The 16983-nt window shown below is 35.5% G+C and overlaps 1 long non-coding RNA gene across 2 annotated transcripts in view; it reads left to right on the top strand.

Moving 5' to 3' along the window:
• The window catches only part of LOC145986016 (uncharacterized), a 40006-nt gene extending 23257 nt beyond the window's left edge, over nucleotides 1-16749 (top strand). Inside the window, exons 4-5 of one of the 2 annotated variants that reach the window (XR_014441476.1) lie at nucleotides 8205-8284; nucleotides 16636-16749. This is a non-coding gene — a long non-coding RNA (uncharacterized LOC145986016). Of the gene's footprint in view, nucleotides 1-8204; nucleotides 8285-10135; nucleotides 10791-16635 lie in introns of those variants that run through there. The other variant, XR_014441477.1, reaches the window with a different exon arrangement.
• Nucleotides 16750-16983: the final 234 nt, after the last annotated feature.

The raw sequence follows: 16983 nt of genomic DNA, 5'->3' as shown, positions 1-16983 counted from the left end.
TACCTTGTGCATGACATTCTAAATGCAATGGATAGTACAAGTGATACGTGACTGTAATTGAACAATTTTTTCAAATTTCACTGTTTACCATAAGTTTTTTGTACACCTCAAAAAAGCCACTAGTCGCCTGTTATCAGAACGTGCAATGTATAAATTTCACTTCTGCTAAAAGCCCTGCCAAGTGCTCCTGCACCCACTAAGTTATGCTTATCAATATTACTGATAAAAACCAATACATCAATGTGCCCCATTTTGACCAATGCCAGTAGCGTATCACTTAATCTGTCTCATTGCTAATAATAAAAATGAAAATGGTATGCCTTGAGGGGAAATGGAGGAGTCTGTTCTAAAATAAATTTTAAATAGTAATCTATTATGTATTGACTGTTCTGGAAAAATTCTGGGAAAATTAATGTGGGAACTGAATGTTCCTAAGGTACTTGTAAAAGTAATTCTGCCATACGTGCCCATAGCCCATATAAAATTCCAGCTGCCACATCACAGATCTCCCACACATTTAGCTTCTTGCTTTTTGGGAAAGAAATGGTGTCCCTAGTCCTTAAGCAGGAGTTGAGTGAGATGTACAACTGGCTGTAAAGACATAGTGGGTATGGACATTTCATTTAGTTTTTGACTAAACCATGAAAGGTGAAATTACACTCTGTAATGTGAATTTTAGAATTTTTGTGTAATAAGATTTTGCAATATTATGTGAAAATTGTGAAATTACTAAAATCTATTCCTGGCAGTGGCGTGGCGTGATTCTATGAAAGGTGTAAGGCTTCCTTAGATAAACCTGACCTGAATATTGGATAAAGAAAACCCAAAAACATTTTAACTAAATTGAATCTATTTGAATCTAAGTCATGTATGGGCATACTCAATTTCAAACACAAAATGCACACACTCTATGTTAACAATAATAGCATATGTATTACTTAATGAAAATTCTCATTTATACTGTAACTTGATCCGACGATCCTTTAGTCTGAACACCTCAATCACGTCGTGGAAGAATCGTGAGTTTCTGGTCAATGTCTTTGGCAGCTCCTTTTCAATGGATATCAGTCCCAAGTCAGATTTCCTTGCCTGAGTCTGTGTGCTGCGTTGAAATATATGAATCCTCTTCAGTGCAGAAAACGACCTTTCCACCGACGAGCTTGAGGCAGAAACAGTGAGGAACAATTCTGTTAGTTTGTACACTTGTTCAACAGCTTGATTCAAATGGGTAGTACGCAAGTACTCATGAAGTTCAAACACACTCTTTACTCGATATTCGGCTTCAGAATAATTTACCTGTAGCTCAACTTTCAACTGGTAGCAATTGAAAAATTTTGCATACGAGTCATTCCATGCCAAATCAACACAGATATGTGCAATTTTCAACCTGACCATCTCCAACTTCATGAAATTTGGGGAGTTGAAACTATGCATGGAACTTAGTAACTATGAAAATTTTTAGTCTCGTGCGTCTTGTAATTGTTAAATTATTCAAGGTCAAAGTTACCAGAAATTGCCCTTTTTGAGCCCGCTTAGCTATACTAAATGTGCTGTAACTCCGCTTCTATTTCGCCTAGGAAGCTCAAATAAAGCTTATTGTACAGGACATTGAACAAGCTTTCCAGTGATATATTACAAGCCCACCTTTCGATAAAAATATAATTTTGTCACGTGACCTTGACATTTGACCTTGAATATCTCAAAACATGTCATCACCAAAAATCGTGAAAAAAATATATTTGGTCCCTCATGTCATACTATAAAACATATCAAAAAATCATTCGGGGACTGCAATGGGATCAGAAGATACAAAATAATATGTGTTACTATGTGACTGATAAAAGCCTCATTACATGAACTATGACAAGTCAAAAGTCTACAAAATGTAAAGGAGTTATCCTGGTCATGAAAGAAATAGGTTAGGCACAGGGAGATATCTAGCTGTGTGTGTCAAGCGAAAGTCAGGCACATTGTTGACCTCCATATTGAATTCAACGCAAAAATTTCAAAGGAAAGGGTGTGAAGTGATATATCAAATCAGGCTAGAATTTCACTAAAAATGAAATGGCGAAGGTTTTTCCAACTTAGTTTTAGGCAGCAAAACGTGATACGCATATTTTTCACTTATGATATATGCACATTATAGTGTTGTCAATATTCCTGTGAGCACACTCGTTGACGTCTCCCACGCTCACAGAGAACATTTGGCAATGTAGCAGGTGCAACATCATCGCAAGCAGCAACTATGCCTTCTCTCAGATGGTCAATATCACGGACTTTTGGTGCATGCACCATTCTCTTCAAATGTTTCTGAAGGTAAAAGTCCCCCTAAGATGTTAGATCTGGGGAATGTGCAGGCCTTTTAATAGATCCCCGTCTGCCCATCAATCTACCAAGAAATTTACCATGTAGAAATTGCCAAAATGTTCACATAGTGTGGTAACACAATGTCCTGTTTCAAAACTCTGGAAAAGTGCCATATCCCGTAAGCAAGGATGAAAAACCTGTGCACTTAACACATCCAGGAAGCCCTCACCATTTAAGGTTCCGTTGTTGAATATGGACCAACCATTCCCGTTCTCCATACACTAGCTATACTACATCATTAGCTTACCAGAAACAACCATTCAAATCACAGGTATTGCATATAATTTTTATTAACTTTACCGTGAACATAATAATTAGCCTCGTCACTCAAGAATTTTTCATTCCAAAGGAAGTATCACGTAATTGTTTGAGATACCTTTCCCAATATTCTCCACTATTCAAGTATTTGGTGAATGTTGCTGATTAATATCATATGCAATGGTGCGTATACTTCTTTCTCTCCCAAGATGTCAGCGTGATCTCGACGAGTTCCTAACACGTTAGGAGCATTCTTGTTAATAGTTACAAGCATGCAGTAATAACGTTTTGCTGGTTAAAGATACTTTGGAAAAACCTTCGCCGTTTCATTTTTCGTGAAATTCTAGCCTGATTTATATATCACTTCACACCTTTTCCGTTGAAATTTTTGCGTTGAATTCAATATGGAGGTCAACAATGTGCCTGACTTTCGCTTGACACACACAGCTAGATATCTCCCTGTGCCTAACCTATTTCTTTCATGACCAGGATAACTCCTTTACATTTTGTAGAGGGTGTTAAAGGACTTTTGACTCGTCATAGTTCATGTAATGAGGCTTTTATCAGTCACATAACTAACTAACTAACTCTCTAGCCTTCTTAAACCCGAAGGTTCATGGCTGCAGCAACACAGGCCTTCCATCTGTCCCTATCTTGAGCAACATCTATATACTCTTTTCCATCCCTACCGATTTCCCTTAGGTCCATCTCGACGTTGTCCCTCCATCTTCGTCTTGGCCTCCCTACTGGTCTCTTACCATCAGGTTTCCCAACAAGAATCCTGTAAACTCCTCTTTCCTCTCCCATTCGTGCCACATGGCCTGCCCACCTAAGTCTTCTTGATTTAATTATTCTAATAATGTCTGGACATGAATACAAATTATGTAGTTCTAAATTATGTAACCTTCTCCACTCACCTGTCTCCTCATCCCTTTTAGGTCCAAATATTTTCCTAAGGATCCTATTTTCAAATACTCTCAATTTATGTTCCTCCTTCAATGTAAGGGACCAAGTTTCACACCCATATAATACTACAGGCAAAATTACGGTTTTGTATATTTTAACTTTTAGTTTCTTAGATATTAAACGAGAAGACAAAAGTTTATGAAGAGAGAAGTAACATGCATTTCCTGAATTAAGCCTACTTTTTATTTCCTCTTTAATATAATTTTCATTTGTTAATATTACTCCTAAGTATTTGAATTTGGAAACTGGTTCAAACGACTTGTTATCAATAATTAGATTTTGATTATTACCTAACACTTGGTTTCGGCCTGTAAGCATATATTTAGTTTTCTCTTTGTTAACTTCCAAACCTATCTCTTTAGCAGTTTTGAAAAATATTTTAGCATTATTCTTAATTGTATTCACATCATCCCCCAGTAAGTCTACATCATCTGCATATGCTAACAACTGAGTCACACCATTTAATTTTAGTCCTTCTTTAGTTTCGTTTACCTTCCTAACAGCATATTCTAAGGCAAAATTAAAGAGCAATGGAGATAATGCATCTCCTTGTTTTAACCCATCATGAATTGTAAATTTGTCAGACATATTAATACCCACACGAATTTTACTTTCTGTTTCACTGGTGCATATTTTTATCATACTAACAAGCTTCTTAGATATTCCAAACTCTACTAATATATTATATAATTTATCTCTTTTGACCGAATCATATGCTTTTTTGAAATCAATGAATAGCTGATGGACATTTTGATTATATTCCCACTTTTTTTCAAGTGTCTGTCTGATGTGAAAAATTTGATCTGTAGTTGATCTGTTACGTTTAAATCCACATTGATAATCACCTATAATTTCATTAGCATATGGGGTTAGTCTTGTTAAAAGAATGTTAGATAATATTTTATATGTTGTTGAGAGTAGAGAAATTCCACGGTAATTATTGCAGTTCATTTTATCACCTTTTTTAAACACAGGAACAATTATGGATTCTTTCCACTGTTGAGGGATTTCTTCTTTATTCCATATTAAACAAATTAATTTATGAATTTGACATATTAATGAATTTCCACCATATTTAATTAACTCAGCTGGTATTAAATCAATGCCAGGTGCTTTGTTATTCTTTAGCCTTTTAATAGCATCTTTAACTTCAGCCAAGTTAGGTTCTGGAACTAAAGGTTCTGCTGTGTGTACTTCATTCACTTCTGATTTATCTCCTACATGGACATTTAAAAGGTCATTAAAGTAGTTCTTCCATCTATTTAGAATATCGCTTGGGTCAGCTAGAAAATCACCGTCTTTATCTTTTATCAAGTTTACTTTAGGTTGCCACCCCTTTCTAAACTCATTTACACCTTTATATAAATCTCTGATATTTTTATTTTTGCTGTTTGTTTCAATTTCGTTAATTTTGTTTTTCAAGTAATCTCTTTTTTTACTTCTAAACGTGCGGTTAACTTCTCGCTTTATTCTATTATAATTGTTTAGATTTGTATCATCAGAGTTATTTAACCACCTAAGTCTAGCCTGATTTCTTATTTCTATTAGATTATGACATTCATTATCAAACCATGGCTTACTTTTTCTCGGTTTATGGTATCCTATACTTTCTTTAGCTGCTGATTCTATTGCATTACGTATGTGCTCCCAATTCTTATTTACGTCTGTTTCATTTATATTTTCATCATCATTTAAATCCTGCAAAACATCAAATCTATTTGACAGTTTAATTTGGTAATCTTTCTTAATTCTTTCATCAGTAAACTTTCCTGTATCAAATTTTAGAACTTTTAGATTTTGTTGCTTATGGTTTATCACTGAGAGTCTTTCTCTTAATTTAGCAATTACTAAATAATGGTCACTGGCACAGTCAGCACCTCTATGTGTACGAACGTCAATTATACTAGTATGCCTTCTCTTATCAATGAGAATATGATCTATCTGATTATGAGTTTTACCATCTGGAGAAGACCAGGTATATTTATGGATATCTTTATGTTTAAAAGTGGTACTTTTCACAATTAAATTCTTTGAGGTTGCAAAAGTAATCAATCTTATACCATTATCATTACTTAATTCATGAAGACTTTCTTTACCAATTGTGGGTTTAAATGTCTCTTCTTTGCCAATCTGTGCATTACAGTCACCTAACAGAATTTTCATATCATACTGAGAAAATTTATCAAAGACCTGTTCTAACTCTGTATAAAAATCATCTTTAGTATTATCATCTTTATCTTCCGTTGGTGCATGTATGTTTATTAAAATAATTTTACACCACCTACCCTGTAAAACTGCATATGATATCCTATCATTAATAAATTCTACTGTTTTAAGAGCTGAGATAATTCTATTATTTATGAAAAAGCCTGTTCCAAAATTATGATTTTCAGTACCACCATAGAAAAAAGTATAATTTTTAGTTTTACAATTCCCTTCTCCTGGCCACCTAACTTCCTGGACAGCTACTACATCTAATTTATACTTGACTATCTCATTAACTGTACACTGAAATGCCCCAGGCCGGTAAAGGCTCAGAACATTCCAGGTGCCTAATTTAATATCCTTATTCCTAACGTAGATCTTATCCTTAGTCCAGGGACCTCCCAAAGTAGTCCCCACCCGGAGATCCGAACGGGGGACTATTTTACCTCCGGAATATTTTACCTTGGGAACATCCATGGCCTTATATTGCTGATTCTTGACATGGCTTTTTACAGTGCAGAGTTGTCAGCTCTACGCCTAACCCCCAATATGAATGGAGGAACTACTACAGAAGACAAACACAAACACATTAGACAGCACAACTACTACACAAGACACACACAAACACATCACAACTATAACACAATATAAACACAAACACACCACAACTACTACACAAGACAAACACAAACAAATTAGACAGCACAACTACTACGCAAAACAAACATACTAGACAGCACAACTACTACACAAACATACTAGACAGCACAACTACAACACAAGACACATACACACACACCACCGATACTACACAAGAGAATATGGTCAACCTACTTACGAAATTTATTGTCAAAAGTATTTGAACAAGCAAATTTTTAATTATGTACAATATCAGTAATTTATCAGTCACATAGTAACACATATTATTTTGTATCTTCTGATCCCATTGCAGTCCCCGAATGATTTTTTGATATGTTTTATAGTATGGCATGAGGGACCAAATATATTTTTTTCACGATTTTTGGTGATGACATGTTTTGAGATATTCAAGGTCAAATGTCAAGGTCACGTGACAAAATTATATTTTTATCGAAAGGTGGGCTTGTAATATATCACTGGAAAGCTTGTTCAATGTCCTGTACAATAAGCTTTATTTGAGCTTCCTAGTCGAAATAGCGGCGGAGTTACAGCACATTTAGTATAGCTAAGCGGGCTCAAAAAGGGCAATTTCTGGTAACTTTGACCTTGAATAATTTAACAATTACAAGACGCACGAGACTAAAAATTTTCATAGTTACTAAGTTCCATGCATAGTTTCAACTCCCCAAATTTCATGAAAATCGGAGATGGTCAGGTTGGGAGCTGTGTTGATTTCGCATGGAATGACTCTTACGGCTTAGTTAAGGACACAAACTCTTCTTCTGGAAAGGTCATGTCATATTTTTATCCTTATTATTCTTTTTCTTTTACTAAAAAAGGCATTTGTGGGAAATGCGTAGAATACAATTTCCAAATGCAAATGCATTGGAGAATATTACTCATTATCATGGTTACGATATTTGCGCACATTTTGGGAAGCATATCAAGCAACTTAGTGAAAGGAAAAGATAAAAAGAAATTTTGTAAATCATGGTAAATGGAGGTAATATCCAACATTAAACAATCTCGTTTGTGAACTTAATAGTTACTTTACACATTAAAAATTACACCCGTTTTGTTACACCTCCCGTCAAGTATTGTTGAAACAACACGGGAGTCGAATTTCTTTGTTCTCTTCCGACCGTGGCAAACATATGAGTCTAACGCAGCGGCAACCATGCCAGCGTAAGCTTCGCCTGCCTGGGGACAGAAATTCTCGCCAGTTAGCACCCACTGGTAATGCGCATTACATCTGGCTCAGAATCGGGGTGCCCTGTCATTGGTTGAGAAGATACTACGTAAGCAAACACACCCGCCATGGGCGAGTCCAAATCATTTCTCCCATTCACCTACACGTAAGTCCTCTGAAGAAGCCTTACAGAGAAACAACTCGAATCAAAACAAGTCCTCAATTGTTTTGTTAAAAGTTCTACTTGAAGTCTGATATTGCTATGTGTGTTCAAGCGATAAATACGGGAATGAAATAAGTTTCCTTCAATAATTTCAACTTGTAAGGTGGACTTACAAGCCTTAACGTGGGCACAACGCCGCTGATTCCTGGAGTCCAGATTGCTTAGAGTTATGCAAAAAGCAGGATGAAACATTGATAATTGAGAAAAGGAAATGTCTGTACAAAAAAAGGAACTGAATTTTGGGTTCAAATTCAGTACATGAAATGATATTTTAATTTTTGCTTATCATAAATATGTGTGTAGCGCCATCAGAAATGAACAAATGGAAATAAATATGACACAATTTCTATTTTGCAGATTCTACATCTGGACCAGTTCACAAGGATGGGAAGGGTTTACATGGTTTGACTGATCTCTTATAAAGAGACACTAGGCAGGTAAGAGTATCATATGCATTTTCATTCATATTTTTTATGGTATTATGACAATTTTATATTGTAAAATCATTGAATAATTGTGTATTCTTAGAGCACAAATTAAATTCTGGGCTATATACTTGCTGTAATTATGGTGCAGTCTGGTGGGTGAATTGGACATTAGACACTAGAAATTACATGGGGGGGGGGGGGTATTTATGTAGAAGAGGATTGGATTGCACTAACAGCAGAAAGTAAGATGAATTAAAATTACATGCAATAAAGTGTCTTGTACATTTTTGCACAACAGTCTTCTGAAATGTGCTGGATTTCCAAAAATATCTACTTCGTTTGCTAAATTGTTACACTGGCTGGATAGTGTGTGTAATGGGGAACATTGAATGAGGTATAATATTTGGTTCTGACAAGACAAAAGTTGAATTCTTCATGTTATGCGAGGTGGCACTCGAAAATAAATTTCCTGGAGAAGACAATCACTTCTGATGTTGCCAATGGCCAATTTATGCAGGAATATATGTCGGTCTGCCAGTTTCTCTCTTGTGAAGAGGTGGATATTTATCATTTTCAGAATGATTGGCATTTCCAGGTGTTTTGTAGATAGAATTCGGTGACACAAAGGCCAAGAAGAAATTTAGAATTGATTTGGTTTATTTTACTTAGCTTTTCTGCAACTTTTGGCTAATCGCGGAGATAACAAAATTTAATCTTTCTAAATTTGAGGGGCATGACGTGGACAAGATTTAGAGAACTGTATATTCAATTTTAGGTGCTTAAGTATGACAACTCTTTGAACACCATTATTTTCTATGAAATGTTTAGTGTTTATTGTATTTTCCTTTAAGGAGGTACATTGTACAGAGTGATCACAAAGTCCCATTACCCCCTATGTATTATATAGATGTTAGTGAGAACAAGGTCCCAACAGAAGGTTGCTGCCACACGTTACGAGACAGTTGATGAACTTAAGGATGCTGTTCGACGTGCATTTACTGCCATCACGCCAGCAATGTTGAGGAGAATTTCCCATCGTACATGGCGGAGAATCATACTCTGTTATGAAAACGATGGTGTACACACAGACACTCTGGACTAAATCATAACGAATAGTCACACTACCTCCGAGTTGTCCTCTGCCATGATCTCACATTAATACAATGCGGCCATCTATGATGATGTGGACACGCGGTAGGGGGTAATGGGACTTTGTGATCACTCTGTAGTACATAGTTGAGTGTTAAGTTTCAAGTTCCATATTTCACGTCACTTTATTAGGAAATCTAAATTCTTTTGCAGAAGTGCCATGCCACTGAACTTTCTTCATGTCAAAATGTATTGGTTTTGTATGGAGTTGCAGCCTAGTACTGTATCTGGAGTGAGATGGATTTTATGGGCATATTGAAAAGAATGCAAATTTAGGGGAGGTGTGGTTAAAACCATGGGGTTGTAGTGCCAACATTTTTGATGAAATGCACATTTTTTTTCTGAAATAACTCCAAGTTATTTGATCCTTGTTTTATCTAGTAACATTGGTTAGAAGCCATTCAATCTTAATTGGAATATCAACAGGACTCTCAAAATATTGTTACGAGATTGATTTATATTAACTCCTAAACCACCATTTTTTTTTCTGAAAAATTTCAATTTTATATGTAATAATAAGACAAGCTGTGACAATTAGGGGTAAGGTGGGGACAAAGGCCCAATTTTCAAAATTTGCGTGCACCATGTGGCTGCAATTAAGAAGTAATTTCTTGAAAATTATGCACAATAATTTATTTGCCTTTTTTGTTCATTAGTATACCTCTCAAGTTATTATATACTGAAATTACAGAACGATATATCCCTTGTTAGAATCGGGTAGAGGAAACGGATTCAGGAGCTGGTCAGGAGGAAGCATGGAGAATGGCGTTGAAATATAACTAGCCTGAAGAATCCACGGAAATCACAGTTATTCCTGGATTATAAGTTAATCAGATTAGCTCGTTATGTTCGCTAAAGATTGCGAAGTGTGATATCCTATGAACATTGAAGTGAACGTTCGTGTGACAATGGATAATTGAGCTGAAAACAGTCGTCACAGACTTTGGTGGGAAACAGTTGTGATATGTAAGTACCCTTTATTATCTTCATTCGAGTGCCAATAATGAGATTGCACCTGAACTTTGGATAAAGTGATATATCAACACTTCAATTAATATGCTAGCATCCGTGTGTCATTATTAATCATGGCCATGATTTGCGAATTTGCCTAACCGCAAAACGTGGCGAGAACATAACATGTCGTGCAACCAGCTTGGAAAAATTTATTGACTAGTCAAAAATTAATGTAAAAGGACAGTAATATAATTTACTTCAAATATTAATATGCGGTGCATTTGCATTCGATGTATAATTTTGTAAAAGGTTTTCAGTATAAAATGATGCCAAGTTAATATGGAATATATTGATATGAAAATGTCAGCTTTGTAAAGGGAATAACAATTCCTCATTTGATAAAAAAGTTTCATTGGCCTAATATTTGTGTTACGTTAATATCTTTAAGAGTGTCAAAATTGAAATCCTGCTAGGTTCTTCTTGGTGTTATGATCCATTGATGCATGTATGTTGTTATATGTTTTAGTAGATATGACACTGTATTGAGAGTTCTATACTCACACAGCACAGCGTGCCTTTATTTAAAATTTCCGTAAGCCATAACTCATTGTGTAGGTGAATGTAATGATACTGATTGGAAAGTGTCGCAATTGGCCTAGATGAGTAACTTTAAGCGACGGCCGCAGACTTGTAATTAATATATACACACGTCCTGGATGCTGAATAAAAATATATAGTTTGGATCTATGTTTGTGCGTTTCAGCCCAAAAGATCATGCAGTGTGTAGTTGATTTGTTGTATGTGTATTAACGTTAACATTCTTTTCCAGAAAGGGGGAATGTTCATCTCTCACGGGTCACTATGGGTAATCTTTGTGCTTATGTAAATGTGGAAATAAATAGAGGAATACAGTAAAACTAAGGAATTTATGAGGGTCTGTCTTAGGTTCCTGGAACAATAATTTTGGGGTATTGTGGGTAGTTTATTTAGGAAATTTATCATAGTAGTATACCTGTCACCGCTACCAGCATTACCGATAGGATGGGTTGCATTGGGGTTTGGGTTTAGGTTAATGATCCCATCATTGACATAGGTCAGATTCTGTGAGCCCGTCACATTAGGATATATTGATTTTCAATTTTCCATTGCTGTGTAATGATGAGGGGTTGGGGAGGTGTTTGAAAGGGAAGAGTATATGCTGCCATCGCCCAGGGTGGCAAAATGACTAGCATCGGCTCTGCTAGAGCTAAACAGACAAGCAACACATCTTTCATCCATGGTGGCTGACAAAGGACTGGTGAGTGACTGCAAGTTAATAATAGCTTCTACTTTCATTAAAAATATATTATATTTCTAGGATCCCAAGTAACCACAACCGCTGGGCCAACACCAGTTTTTACGTGGGAAAGGTTGGCTTTACGTTGGGCCAACGGTGGTGCCCAACCATAGAAAAGTGAGTCAAGATCAATTTTAAAAACAACTTGCTCATGCTAAGACAACTTTCAAGAGTATGCTGTACATTCTAGAGTGTAAAATAAATTACATGTAACTGTGTTTCTTTTCGAATATTTCAATCACAGTACATACTGGAAATATAATATAGGTTGGCTTTACGTTGGGCCAACGGTGGTGCCCAACCATAGAAAAGTGAGTCAAGATCAATTTTAAAAACAACTTGCTCATGCTAAGACAACTTTCAAGAGTATGCTGTACATTCTAGAGTGTAAAATAAATTACATGTAACTGTGTTTCTTTTCGAATATTTCAATCACAGTACATACTGGAAATATAATATATTTTTTAATGAAAGTTGAAGCTTTTTTTAACTTGCAGTCACTCACCAGTCCTTTGTCAGCTGCCATGGATGAAAGATGTGTTGGGAATTGCTTATTGTTGGTCTCTAGCTGTAGTAGAAAAAGAACATTCTTACAGGTATTTTTGTGAAAAGTGGTTAAACAATGTTATGTGCAGACTAAATTCCATGAAAGGTGGAAAGCTAGGTAAACTCTAGAAAGTTTTCATGCTACCAGTTGAAGGTACAGTGCCTTGAAAACAATGACTAGCACTGAGAAAGTGCTGTATTATTTTTATTTATTATCTGAACCAATAGATGTGCAGTCTGGAGTGAGGCAAGGTTGTATATTATCACCTACAATGTTCCTGATCGTGATCGATGCAGTGATGCGAAATGTAATAGGAGGGAAAAGACGTGGTATCCAATGGGGATTGAATAACAGACTAGAAGACCTTGATTTTGCAGACGATTTGTGCTTCTTGTCTGAAGCACATGGTGATATGCAAACAATCTAGTAGATCTGATAGAAAGTGCAAAAAAAGCAGGACTTGTGATTAACTCCAAGAAGACCAAGGCACTGAGGATTAACTCCACAAAAACAGACCCGTTTAATATTGGTGAAGAGATTATTGAAAATGTGGATAGCTGTACTTACCTGGGTAGTGTAGTGGCAAAAGACGGAGGGGCTGCACAGGATGTTTCTCAACGAATCCAAAAAGCAAATGGCACCTTTGTGAGGCTCTTTTCAGTATGGAAAAACAAGAAGATATCTATGAAGACCAAACTTCGTATTTTTCGAAGTAATGTTAAGTCTGTACTGTTGTATGGGTCTGAGACATGGAAAGTAACAAAAACGATTACCTCTAAATTACAGACCTTCATCAATCGCTGCCTGAGAAAAAATTTTAATATCTTTTGGCCAGAAGTGATTCAAAACCAAGAACTTTGGAGAAAATCTGGAGAAACCGAGGTGTCCATACAAATAAAGCTGCGAAAATGGAATTGGATAGGGCATACGTTGAGGAAGGAAAATGAGGCTGTCAAGAGAGAGGCACTAGACTGGAACCCGCAGGGAAGAAGGAAAAGAGGGAGGCCTAGACAGACGTGGCGAAGATCTGTTCACGCTGAGGCCTTGGAGGAAGGAAAGAGCTGGAATGCAGTGAAGAGAATTGCCGTCAGTAGGACCAGGTGGAGATGCTTTGTTGATGCCCTATGTTCCACAGGGAACAACAGGAATTAAGTCAAGTCAAAGTTGTGTACATTTGGCCTAGCAATAAATGTATATATCAGAACACAAACCTATCCATTCTTTAGTTTTCAGTATGTTGGTCAACATTGGAACCACGGCCAAAATTACTGTTGCCCCACGGTATGTTCTTATGTTTCGCCAACCATTTTTAGTACGGTTGGGCCAACCACTTTTGGTTACTTGGGATGTGCTGTGATTGAAATATTCAAAAAAGAAACACTGTTACATGTAATTTATTTTACACTCTAGAATTTAAAACATACTGTTGAAAGTTGTCTTAACATGAGAAAGTAGTTTTTTAATTTTTTTTTTACTCACTATTCCATGGTTGGGCAAACGTTGGCAACCACCATTGTGGTTACTTGGGTTCTACATAAAATAGCCAATGGTAGCATTAGAAGTGATCAGGTACTCCAAAAAAATCTCCTTTGAGTAATGCCTCACATCACTTTAAGCATCAACTTTTTGCTTGTCAGAAGCCTTATCTTTTACTTTATTTTCTGTTAGTAGAAACAATATTTAATATTGTTCAAGGTTTTGTCAAGGAGAAAACAAATTACTATCCACTTTAGTTTGCTACTGTTCTTCCCATCTTTGTTGAGCTATACAGAATATTACCATAAATAATTGAGATGTTTAGTGTAGTGTCCTGTAAATTTCATGTAAATATTTTGTAGTTCTTTATAGATTCTGCTTTTGACAACTTCATACAGCTTATTAACAGTCCCATTCTGTGCTTTAGCTCTCATTTGCGGTCATTCCTTGTAAAGTGGTCTTGGCACTGGTTACTCACCTATTTTTTTCTTTATAATGCAATTTCTTAGTGTGTTGTTACCTTGAAAATGTAGTTCAAATTAGTCCTACTTTTATAATTTTTGTTTGAGTAGTGGCCATTTTTTTTCCTGCTTTCCTTAAATTAGATTTTCTCTGCTACTGGTAAATCCTTAATTCTGAAATTTCAACATAATTTCAGATTTTAATTATTTTGGGAAGGGAGGGAGTAGGTGTGTTGTAATTTAGCTGTTGGAGAGACATGAATGAGTAAAAGTTAGATTTGATCACAGGCCTGTAACTTTAATATTTTAGTCTACAGACTGATAAATTTGCAATTAGTTTTAATTATGTATCCATATCTCTGCTGGGACATAAGATAAAATTGTGTTTTGGTTGGTTGCTATTATATAATTATAGTAAGTGGTAAAATTTTCAAGTTTTACATAGTTAAGTAAATACTGCAACAATACTGAGAGATATTTTAATAATATATTTTACATGCATATATGTTTTGCACAGAAGCCGTAACTCTCTGGTCACTTATTGTATTATGGTGTGTGTTTAGAGGGAAATCCACCACTGCCTTGCCTTCATAAGAAAATGCATCACTATCGTGAAGCAGAAACCACGTCTTGTGGTGTTAAGGTTAAGACTGCCAGGTGTCTAATCAGAAGGGGATCTTAAGCTCTTGCTGGGTCGTTGGAACCTTATGAGCTGGTGTCAAATCCTGCTGAAAGTTCCAGTCCTAATCATGGAAGAGGGTATTGCTCAAATACTAAACCATCTCTCCATAATAGCTCCGCAGAAATTTTATGCTTTTGTGGCTATCCATTCACAGGCTTGTTACCCAAAGTTTCAAAGGGTTTTGTGATATAGATTTTTAGTTTCCCAACCTGCCACATGATTTTTGTAATTGCCATCAAGAAAGCTGAACTAACAGTGACCAATGTGTTCCCACCATAGAAAGTGTTTACTTTGACTACCAGGTGTACAAATAAGCAGCATCAAAGTTGTGACAGTATTTATGGTAACAATGAGTAGACTCAAAGGATGAATAATATGTGGTTGGAAAAATTATTAGCAGAATTTTTAAAGCTGAAATTAATATTACTTTATGATAAATCATTTTAAGTACAGAAACAAGTCCAAGTATTGTCAACATAAATATGTTTTATTTTAAATAATTTGTTGCTAATTGACCAATTCAAAAGAAAATATGGTTGCTATAGATTAATCAGTACTCTATCGGTATTGGTCGATGTAGGCATATTGGTCTGATCTATCTATAAATATTACAATTTAGTGCAATTTTGTTAACATTTTTATAGTTATAAACATGTAATATCTGTTCCATATTTTTTAAAAGTAAATGTCTAACAACTTCTTTTGCATTGCAAAAGTTTAGTTCATCTGTAACATACATTTATTAAGGAGATCAATGAACCATTTATAATTTTATATCGCATTGGTAAATTTTGTATTGGTCCATCCTCAAGGGAAAATAGAAGCAAGAATGTGCTAAAGAATAGCGCATTGTTGTGTGTTGATGGGGTCATGTAGACCATATTTAAAGAATATTAAAATAGTATTAACTGTAATCCATTCACACTCATCTCCCTCCCTTATAAGTTGGTTTGCACAGTGCAGGAAATTAAGCATTATTATCTCCTGAACTGGTCAATCAGTAACAAGTTATTTAATTTTCTCAGTTTTAAAATTTTGGTAATAAATTAACCAATTTTTACTTGGACATATTTCATTCCTCCTCTGACCCTCCAGCTGAGATTTTATTTTTTCTTATTATAGTAGTAACAACCTACCAAAGTACACAACTTCATTGGGTGTCACAAAATTTGGAAAAAATTGCAGGTTTAGGAGTCACTATGGGCCAAAGTATACATTTTAGATCAGTGATCAAGTCTGTAGTTTTTACTAATTTTTAATTCCACACTATGCACAGAAGGGATAATCAGGACTGGAGCTATAGTTTAAAGTGGGATCCGAACCACTAGGTTGTGCCTCCACCATGTTTTGAACCAAGGCAATATTACCACCACACCATCAGGGAGTCCCCCGTTTACTCATTCATGTCTTCCAACAATCAAATTGCATAAGGCCTAATTTACTCCTTTTTGAAAAATTCCTTCAAAGTTCAATTGTCTTTCAAAAATTGAAAATTGAAGTTTTGCTGGAAAGAACGCTTTCATAACAGTGGCAAACTTTAGAAACTGCAAATTGTGATGAAAGGTGGCTTCTACTTGTAAACAAAGCATAAAAGTAGGCCCATTTTGAACTGCCAGAGTAAAAACAAGCAAGAAATTGAAGTTTTTAAAATAAGTGTAGTAACAATATTCTGAATCAAAACTAATTATGAAACAGGTATTGCAAATTTAAATGCATGTGAATCAAATACTCTTACACACATCTCTCAAATTTCAGGTGATAGCCCCAGTGGAACTGTTGGCATGGGATGGTTTCTTCTGAAGAGGAATATCTTCCAGAAGTGATTATTTATTAGGATGTAAACTGGAATTGTGATGGGTATGGGGCTCAAACATTGTTGTATATTTGTTAAAAATAAAAAATCCTAAAAATTGCTAAAATGTAGTGATATTTTGGACCAAAAAAGTCTTAAAAAATCATCCTAATCCAACTTAAGAAAAATTTGAACCTTTTCCCACCTTAAGCACTTTATACCCTAAAATGTTTTATTTGCATTTTTTGATACAGGATTAGTAAAGTAGGTAACTTCTGTTCACCGTAAGTGGCTCAATACTGTCTAACATC

The sequence above is a fragment of the Lepisma saccharinum genome, chromosome 3, assembly GCF_977018435.1.
Source record: "Lepisma saccharinum chromosome 3, izLepSacc3.1, whole genome shotgun sequence".
In the NCBI taxonomy this organism is placed as follows: domain Eukaryota; kingdom Metazoa; phylum Arthropoda; class Insecta; order Zygentoma; family Lepismatidae; genus Lepisma; species Lepisma saccharinum.
Note: the sequence above shows the minus strand (reverse complement) of the source record. Positions and strands in the feature narration are given on the sequence as shown.